At 46.6% G+C, this 9,570-nt stretch overlaps 1 long non-coding RNA gene across 1 annotated transcript; it reads left to right on the top strand.

Annotated features, from left to right (window-relative positions):
- Positions 1-2,569: 2,569 nt before the first annotated feature.
- On the top strand, positions 2,570-5,677 carry LOC123035843. The gene is made up of 2 exons (XR_006417046.1): positions 2,570-3,543; positions 4,623-5,677. It is a non-coding gene; the product is annotated as an uncharacterized LOC123035843 (long non-coding RNA).
- The last annotated feature ends 3,893 nt before the right edge of the window (positions 5,678-9,570 follow it).

Raw genomic sequence — 9,570 nt, forward strand, 5'->3', positions numbered from 1 at the left:
AAATAAGGAACCTTAAGGAAAAAGGGGAGGGTTTGCTGTACAGGACCTATATGAAAGTTGGTGTTAACCTACAGCCAAATTTATACACAGCCTTTGTTGAGCATCAAAGTCAGCAATCATAGTTAAATAAGAGTGTGACTTCAGGGTAAGCAAGAACGCTATCACTATAAATCTTGTATGGGTATAATTCATCTACTGGTCCTAGTGGGAAAAAATCCTGAAATTAGGTATTTTAGGGTTAACAATTTTGTTTCTGGTAGGGTTCCTTTCCAGCTAAATGACATGCAGAAATTTAGCAGAGGATGCCTACCATCTCCTTTGCAGTTCAGAGATACGGAATTGGGGAGACCCCTCTTGTTGAATTTTGGCTGTCACAAGACATAGGAACACCATTGGCGGGGAAGAAGTTGGCAATCCTAAAACAGTTCCTGGCAAATAGGAAACAGTGCATTGCATTAGGTGAATATTGTTGTGACTGGAAAACAGTTGAGATTAAAAATGCTGCAGCTCCTTGGCCAGCAAAGCCAGAAACGAGGTGCCACACATAAAAGCAAGGATGCAAAGTTGTTCCTTCTCAAAAGAGGCCTTTGGCAAATGGATCTGATTGTAGTAGTAGCAGTTGTCGATTATGATCCTTTAGACCTTCCTTTTAACAAAAACTATGGAAGGAGATTTACATACCATATAAATGGAAAGCAAGATAAAATGAATCTTAAAACTCCGAAGCAAACAACACAAAAATTTGTTTATGAACCGTCTTTCAAGTAGAGAGGTGAAGCTATAGAACACCAGGAGTAATCACCGCTTATAAAACGAAAGATCAACATGACACTTTTTACAGTTCAGTGTATTGGGTAGAAGCCACTTTATACCCTGATTTAATGTCACAACGGATTTGAAGGAAATAAGGTTTAGTTTTAAGTAAATAACATTTTAGATCACAGTTAAGTTCTTGAATAGGCATTTGTGTCGGGAATGATTGTGGTGGAGAAGCTGCTTAATTTTTGGTTAACGAGATGGACAGGTAGATTTAACATGATTGGAATATTTGTAATACATTTTTGCTTGGATGTTTAAAGGCTCCATACTGACCATATCAAGGTTTCAAGTGAAACATCCCAATTCCTTCTGGAGCCATGGAGAAATAAAGAAAAAGACCCGTCAGCTAAGTAAGCTGTCTGGCGCCCGAGTCTGGAGCACACTTAACTTGGAAATAAGTTGATCTGCAAACAATGGCAGCTTCTTCGAAGCGCATGTGTTGGGGATGTAGCTGGACCCGAAACTCCTCCAGCGCTGCAGCTATTTCAACGGCAGTCTAGATGCTGGGATGCACCTGTTCCTGTGGTATTTCGGGAAGCGGGATAGTAAGGAAGGTCCCTTCCCCACCCAACTGACAACCAAAACAAACCTAACCCTATTAAGGCAGACCTGCTGCGAAGGAGCAAACTGCAGCTTCTCCTTGTGAGAGGTCTTTCTCAGCCAGGCAGATACGGAATGCAGGGCTCCAATTCCCCGCGGATATTCCTAGAGGTTTCACTGGGGAAAATCAGAAGAGGGCTTTCGCTATGGTGGTCTAACGAAGGGTTGCAGGGTGGCTACCGCACACGATGCTTTCCGAAGGAGGCTTGCCTTCGCGTCGCATACTTCTGGCGAGTGGGCGGTGAAACACTTTTGTCAAGCACTCCGTCCTGTTTAGAGAGAGTGGGGTACATACCGGGAATGCAGCGAGTGGCTGTGTAAGGCGTGGGGCAACTGTGCGGGCGACGGAGAGGAACATCAGCTCGGTTTTTCGCGTTAGTTGTATGTTTTATTTACGGCTCGGGAATGTGCGAACCGGCAGGACCCGCCGGGAGTGAAATTGACATGCCCGGAAGAAACCAGATCTCTGCAGAACTGATTGCGGAGGATAGGTGGAAGAGTGAAATTGACAAAGTGGAAATGATTTGCCCCTCTGTCTCTCTGTGGGGAATCTGCGGTATCTCTCTATCTAAAATACCAGGCAGTGACTAAGGGCCATTAGTTTCGAGCTCCCCTCTCCCCCTAAAAGTGACTTCCCACCGGGGAAGATAAAGCAGGCGATAGAGTTTCTTAAATAGTCGCCCCTCTCCCCCTTCCTGGCCTTATCAGGCGGAGATAGTGCCGCTGGGCAGGGCTGGGTCACGTTATCTGTGGTCTTGGCTGCCGTCCCCAAACTCTCCCTGTCATGAGAGACGCCACCCGCATTAGGACCCAGACTGGACTCCTTCCGTCCTCAGTCACTCACCAAATCCCCCAGACCCCGCCGAGGCGGGCAGCTCTTTCCCAGGAGTATTAGGCAGGCTCCGAGTCAGAGCCTCAGGGGGCTCTGCAGAGGGGCGCAGGGCCGGCGCTGCGCCGCGCCCGCGCCCGCGCCTGCTCGGGGTCCCGGGGCGCCGGGCGCTGCCCTCTCCCCGGCCGCCTGCTCAAGGAAGGCGGTGGGGGAGCCGCCCCGGGGCCGCGGAAGGGGTGGGCGCCCGGAGCGGGCTGGGCGCAGCCAGGCTCCCGCGGACCCGCTGCGGCAGCGGAGGAGGGCACGCACCGAGGGGAACTGCGCGAAGGGGCCGTGGCGCCCCCCTTTCCGGAAGCCTGGATGCGTATTAAAATCAAGCCTATTGTGAAAAGCGAAGCAAAAGCCCCAAGGCTGCAATCTTAAGCATAATTACATGGGAGTGAAGCCCCAGGAGAAAGGGGGTTTTACTTGGGAGCAAGCTTATTTGGTTTGCTTTGCAATGGGGTGCTCGCAAGAGGCCGTTTGCCAAAAACACGGTTCGTGTCTGGGTGCTAAATGTTTTTTCCGCAAGTTAAGTTCTGCCGTTTGGAAGAACTTGCTTCAAATTCCTGAGAGGGTTGTCGAGGTCTCGGGCTGGTGGTTTAGGTTCTGTTCCGCTCTCAGCCGATTAATTGACCTAGTGCACCTCTATAATAAGAGTATTCCAGCGTATGCCGACTATTAAATACAAATTATTTAACATTCTCATAAAATGCATAGATGATGCTTCTAGACTCATGAACTGAGAACAGAGAGAGAACCTAGCCGTAGTCACGATGTTTGGTAGAAACCAATGCGACCCTTTGATATGTGACAACTTGAAAGCAAGTGTCACTTAAATAAGGGAGAATTAACAAGAAATGTTTCCAAAGAAGAGTGCAGGAAGAAGTGGGCTTTTGCAAACGGTTTGTTAACAGGAATTGCGGGAACTGGGCACCCCATTTCTCACATAAGTATGGCTTGGCTACCCACACTCCAACACTTTTAATGGGATATACACTAAATAGGCATCCTTATCTCCATTACAGAGCTGGTGGCTAAATACTTCTTCAAATGTCAATTAAAGCAGGGTCCGGCACTTCTGTTTTAAACGGTTTTAGTCTTCGGATCTACATAATACAAGGAAGTATATGTATTACCAGGAAAAATTAAAATCTGATGAAGAGATTCAAAGTACACGAGATTGCGTTGAATGTAGTTCCGATAGAGTCCATTACAGTGCACCCCGACTCAGAAGCAGTGGGACTTGCTCCCAGGTAAGTGTGTGTAGGATTGCAGCCTTAAAGACTCCACTTCCAATTTAATAAATTGGGCAGCCAGCAAAACACGGTCAGCTTGAGCGCTGCCCAGTTGGAACTTGCGAACTAAAGAGAAGTTAATAGTTTTTGGACTTGCCTGGGTTAGATTGATGGGATAATTGTTCTTGTTAATGAATACTACTGATTAATTATTAGAGCTTTCATTCCTTAGGAGAGAAGAAATGTGAAAGGATTGCAGAATCATTGGATGAAAATTCTAGGAGACCAGGATTTCCCCTCTTAACGAGGGAATCTCATGTGAACTTAGCTGTGAGGAAGTATCACTGAACTACATAGGAGTTAATTCTAGGTAGACATACAAAATATTCTGATTAGAAAGGGGGAAAGTTAAGGCTCTGTGAAATGAACACAAGGCAGTTGGAGAAGTCTGTTCAGTCTTTTTGTGTGCTGATTTATAGCTGGCTACTGTCCACGGATTCTGAGTACAAACCTGTATACCTACTTGGGAATAAATCCCATTGAACTTAATGGATCTTCTGAGCTGACCTGCCTAGGTTAGCATTGTAAACCTTCAGTTCTCTCAGCCAGACACTAGATAAAGGCTGCATATTCCCGTTAGTTATGGTGCCACATTACAACGATGTGCTAGAATGGATTTTTCTTTTTTTCTTTAAAATCGTGAGTGAATTTCAAAAGCGTTGCAGATATTTAAACCTGCTATTCATCCCTGCCCCATCTCGGCATCCTTGCCTGAATCGCTGATCTCGTGTGTCCACCCATCCTCATTTATTTACCTACATTGAATAATGGCCTTTTGGAGCTCAATAACTTCAGATCGTTTCTACCCTGTTGAGGTGCGGTGGGGAGGGAAGGGGAAGGGGAAGGGGAAGGCGAAGGAAGGAAGGAAGAATTTCCCAGAAGATAGGGGGGAAAACCCCTTGGCTCAGAAACAGAACACAGCTAGGGCGAAAACGTGCTGTAGAAGACGCGCGTTTAAGAAAACAACGGAGCAAAGGCGGCGTTTCCTGGCAGCCCTTCTAATCCCGTGCTCTCTAAAAATTCGTATTTTTTCACAGAAGTGTAGATTTTTGTCCAGGTTCTCCTAGGCAAACCATTTGGCCTTTCCCTCCGAAACCACAAGAGCGATTGGCTGAAGTTCGTTGCTATCGGAGGGAGAAATAACTGAGACGGGAAGCACGCTATGATGCCGGCGGCAAGACGCAGCGACGAGGGAGCGGTGCGTGCCAAGCGCCAGCCGGCGACCGGGGCGAAAAGCGTCTCCGGAGGCGACGGTTCCCAGGCGGAGTCCGCGGCCGCTTGCACCGGGCGCCTCCGGCCCGCTGCCTCCTCCTCCGTCGCGGGCTGCGGCTGCCCCTCCGCCCCGACACGGCGGGCGGCGGAGGCCCGCGGTTCCCCCGGAAGGCGCGCCGCGCAGGGCGCATTTCGGGTCGGAACCGGGCTCTTCGGGGAGAGGCGAGCGAGGCGAAGGCGCGGGTTGTGCGCGGGGCACACGCGGTCCGAACAAGCGGCTCTGTTGATGCGGCACCCAAACCTCGTGTCGTGTCGTGTCGTGTCGTGTCGTGTCCAGCCCGGGGGTTCCGTGACAAATCGCGGCTTCAAGCGGACGTTTCATCGCGCAGAACCAGGACCTGGTGGGTGCGGACACGGAGCGGAACTCCGGGCTCGAGTCGCCCCATACTAGACTGCTCCGCATAATAAAACATGATAACCTTGATTCATGTCCCGTTGTTGTAATAACGTGAAGCTGTTACGGATACGAGATTGTGATTAATGTTTATGAGGCTTAACGAATCATGATCTTCATTCGTCGCAATCATTACGCGAGTTCGTTTCAAAGGTATGTTGGTGGAACTTCTGGCTTTTGTAGCCTGAAGGCAAGAGAAATGATTTATTATTTTAATTCTGGCCTAGGAGTGGGCCAATTATTCTCATTCTCAGCTAAGGCACTGAAGGAATGTAACGCCGATGAGACAACTGCCTTCTTCATTGAAGAATCTCGCCTGCTGTAATTAATGCGTACAATGGAAACCAGCCTTCCCTTACGTTTCATGGCTCATTTATTGGTGGAAAACAGGGAAACACATCTGACAAATAAAGAGAAAGTACAGAAGCCGTTGTTTGTCGTTTCTGCTAGAGACTGCATTTTTAGATTCTCTGTTGTGTCCACATATTGGGAGGGCGTTGTTATTTTTGCTCTCTGTTTGCAAGAGAGGCGGATGTGCTTCTGTTTTGGTTTTGTGTGGAGCAGGGGAGGTTAGCCCTGGTCCAAGTACTTCCCTTCAAGAGATTTCAGTTATATTGTGGGAATTAACCGAGGCATTAATGATTAAGGAAATAATGCTGAAGGAGTCCCCTTCATGTCCTTGACTTTTCCTTTCCCTCCAGCATTTTTCGACAGAAATCTGTCTGAATTAAATGCTTCGTCAGTCTATGGATCAGCAGGGGTGACATAGTCACTAGATTATAAGCAAAAAGAAGGTGCTGTATTTTTTAAAAAGATGAAAAAACATCCAATTTAAATATGGCACATTTACAAAAGAAAGGGGTTATCTTTCCAAAATTAACCACTGTGTGCACCCACTCGGGAGACACAAATGTCACTGGGTGTGAAGGGACTGGCTGTGGAATAAGCATAAAAAGCACCAACATACTATTACTCAGTGGGAGACTGCATTATTATTTTCAATCAATTATGCACATCCTAATTTTTGGAATACTATTACATTCTGTTTATTGAACCTCTTGATGACAGAAATGTGTGCGCTGTTTATGGTGTTTTAACGATGAGAACCAGAATGTTGCACAGGAAAAAATGAGATCCTGCCAATATTTCAATTAATAGCATGTCTGTCCTCTTCCTTCTCCCACTGCAGAGCAGTGCAGTTCTCCAGTGCGATACACAGGGAAAGGGGGTTGAATGCCCCAAAGTGCATGGCCATCTCCAAAGTATAAGTGTGTGCGTGTGTGTGCGTGTGCGCGCGCACGCAAGACAGAGAGAGAGAGAGAGAGAGAGAGAGAAACAGCCAGACAACCAGATAGACAGACAGCTTGCAATAAGAATGGAGTGTGTGTGCATGTGTGTGTGTGTGCATGCCATTTTTCATTTTTTCCCTAGTGCCATAGCCAGGTAATTTTAGAGTCTGGACTGAATGGTGTGCCAAGCAACTTCCTCCTTAGATGGAGATGCATATCGCTTGGTAAGCCAGCCTTGTGCCTGGGCAGTGGTGCAACAACAGTTGGACTTAGGGGCCAAAGCTCAGCACCCCCCCCCCCCCGCCCGTCTCAGTGGCCACCAGAGAGTGGCAGGTGCTAAAGGCATCAAGGCAGATCAATCAAATTCCATTTTATTCTTCTAGTAATGGTGGTACTGTGACTCAGGTGAGTTTAAACTGGAAAACTACATATCCTCGGTGTATTTGTGTGTGTGTGTGTGTGTGTGTGTTAAATCAGGGCTGGAAAATAGTCGGATTTTGTTACTGTAATATATCAGGAATGTAGAAGCAGTTGTAAACTTATGGAACAGAGATGGAGGAGAAGGGGAGAGAAGAGAAATGTTACTCCCATGCTTCAGAACTGCACTAAATCTCATGAGCATCTAATGGGATGGCCCACAAGACCATGAAGTCAGGCTACTCAAAAGAAGAGGCTACCCATAGGCGCCTCCCCAGGTTTTAATATCATCTGAGAGGTCCTTCTCCAGGCCCATGATTGCGTTTCAGAGACGCCTTTGGTGGGGGGGAGGGGTGAACGAGGGCCAACTCGGTGCTGCTCCCAACCTGTGGATCTCCCTGGCGAGACAGGCAAGATCTTCTCCTCTGGTGTCTTTCCATTGGCAGGCAAAGGGTTTAAAAAAAATGTATTTAAGCAGGCCCTTGGCATGTAAGCTAGTCTCTTGGGTTGGATGCTGTATTTATTCTGCTGTTAAGGTGTTCTTAATGCATTTGATTTATTATAGCTATAACCAAAGTTTGTTTGTAATTTTATGTCTCCTTAAGCACCTTTTTTCTTGGTAAACACGTGAGGTATAAATCTACTAGCATGATAAAATAAAAGTCCAGGGTCTAAAATCACGTAGTGGCACCAGTGCTGCTGAGTGGGGACCTGGACCCAGCCCCATCCGGACGTCCTAGCACTCTCTCCCCACCTCCCTCCCCATTCTGCTCATGCAACTTTAACAGCCTGACACTCTGGAAGTAAGGAAGGCAAATCTTTTCCTAGTACTTTTCTCCTTTGTCAGGGGAACAAAACCCAGGACTTCTCCTGCTTAATTTCTGTGTGTCAAGTTCCTCTTAAGGAAGGCACAAGAGGATGTCCAGAACAGAAAAAATGGCCAGTGATGGTAGCAACCATATTAAAAATTTCTCTTGGATAGAAACTGCAGGACTGCTGCTTGTTAACCTCTGTCTCTCTTTCCTTCCAAGTTCTTTGTTTCTTCGCCTCCTCTTTTCTCCAATTTAAATTTTATTTGCTTATTTAAAATATCTCTTGGCTATCTTTCAGGGTAGGAGCTCCCACAACAGACTAGCTTACTAGTCATGTAAGAAAAAACAGCAAAATCAGTAAACATCCTTTAAAAATCAGCATAAAACCTACCTACAAAACATAACTGAAGTTACAACCCTGCCTGATAAGACAATCAAGGGAAGGCCAAAGTAAAACATTACATTTTCAGGACCCTTTTGAATGAGTGCAAGGACCGCTCCTTTCTCCTGAGTGTGGGAGAAGGGTTTCGTCAGCTAGATGTACCACTAAGTTACATGGGATGAGGAGCTATTTGGAAGGCAGCAGAACTAAAAGTTGGATGTTAAATATGGAGAATGTTTAGGGGAATAAGTAATTTTGCAAGGCTATTCCTGCACACTTTTACAAGCTCCTTCTTCGGTTATAGCATGTATTTCTGAGGAAATGAGCAAAGATCCCATCTTTCTGTGATGTATGGTTGCTAACCTTTGCTTCTGATCAGGATTTTGCATAAGTAAACTGAAATTCAGCAGGCTTCTGGGACATAGTGACAGGAAGGTCTTCTCTTCCTGAATATTTGCATGTTGGGCACAAACAAACCACCAGCAGCAAGAAAGCAAGCGGGCAACTCTACCTCTAATGACCATCCTCCATTCCCATTTGGTGATGGGCCAGAGCTCAGTGACACAGCACAGGCTTCTAGGCCCCTTTCCCCCATATCTCCAAGCAGGACTGGGGAGAGTCCTGCCTGTTTGACATCCTGGACAGCTGCTTCCAGTCAGTGCAGACAATCATGGACTGAATGGATTTGGGGTCTGACAGGTAGCTCCATTGTCCATCCATATCAGGCCATCCATGAGTTCAATTGGAGCACACTTACTTGGGAGGAAACCCCATTGAGCTCAATAGCTTGCTTCTGATTCCACCTGCATAAGATACAGCTGCACATAATCTCAAACTCTCCATGGGACTGGCATCTGAGCTATTCAGTTCTGAAGGGTATTGAGGAAGGAATGCAGCCTAGTTTTAAAAGCTCTTTCTCTTCTCAGCACAAGCTTCTAACAGTTGTGCGTGTGCTAGAAATTCAGAGTGAAAGCATCACAGAGATGCACTGCTGAAAACATTCCACCTGTTGAGTTTTGCCCTAGTACAAAAAAGATACAATAGCTCAGCAGAAGCAAAAGGTAGTACTTAGACATGGAGAGCTGGAATGCCAAAAGTCTTCTGCCTGTTTTTGTTTGTGGCAAAGGGCGCTAACAATTATTCAGCAAGTGCAGTGAAAAGATGGTCTGCTTAGATGAAATACAGGAGGGAAAAAGTAAATTCAGTGCAAGAGGGACCCCAGTAGTCTACGATTTTAATTTTATTCAAAATTATTTTAGACCACTTTAAGGGCAAAAGTCAATTTCCAAGTAAGCTTGGCCTATAGCTCCTCCTTCCACTCCCTTTCCCTTTCAAAGCATCTTTTCCCACTCCAGTGGTTTTCAAACTCTTTGAAGGAAGCTGGGGTTTCTCAAGTGTGTAAAGAATTTCTCTGTGAGA

Source organism: Varanus komodoensis, unplaced genomic scaffold, assembly GCF_004798865.1.
Source record: "Varanus komodoensis strain SLA01 unplaced genomic scaffold, ASM479886v1 scaffold7_3, whole genome shotgun sequence".
NCBI classification, from domain to species: Eukaryota; Metazoa; Chordata; class Lepidosauria; order Squamata; family Varanidae; genus Varanus; species Varanus komodoensis.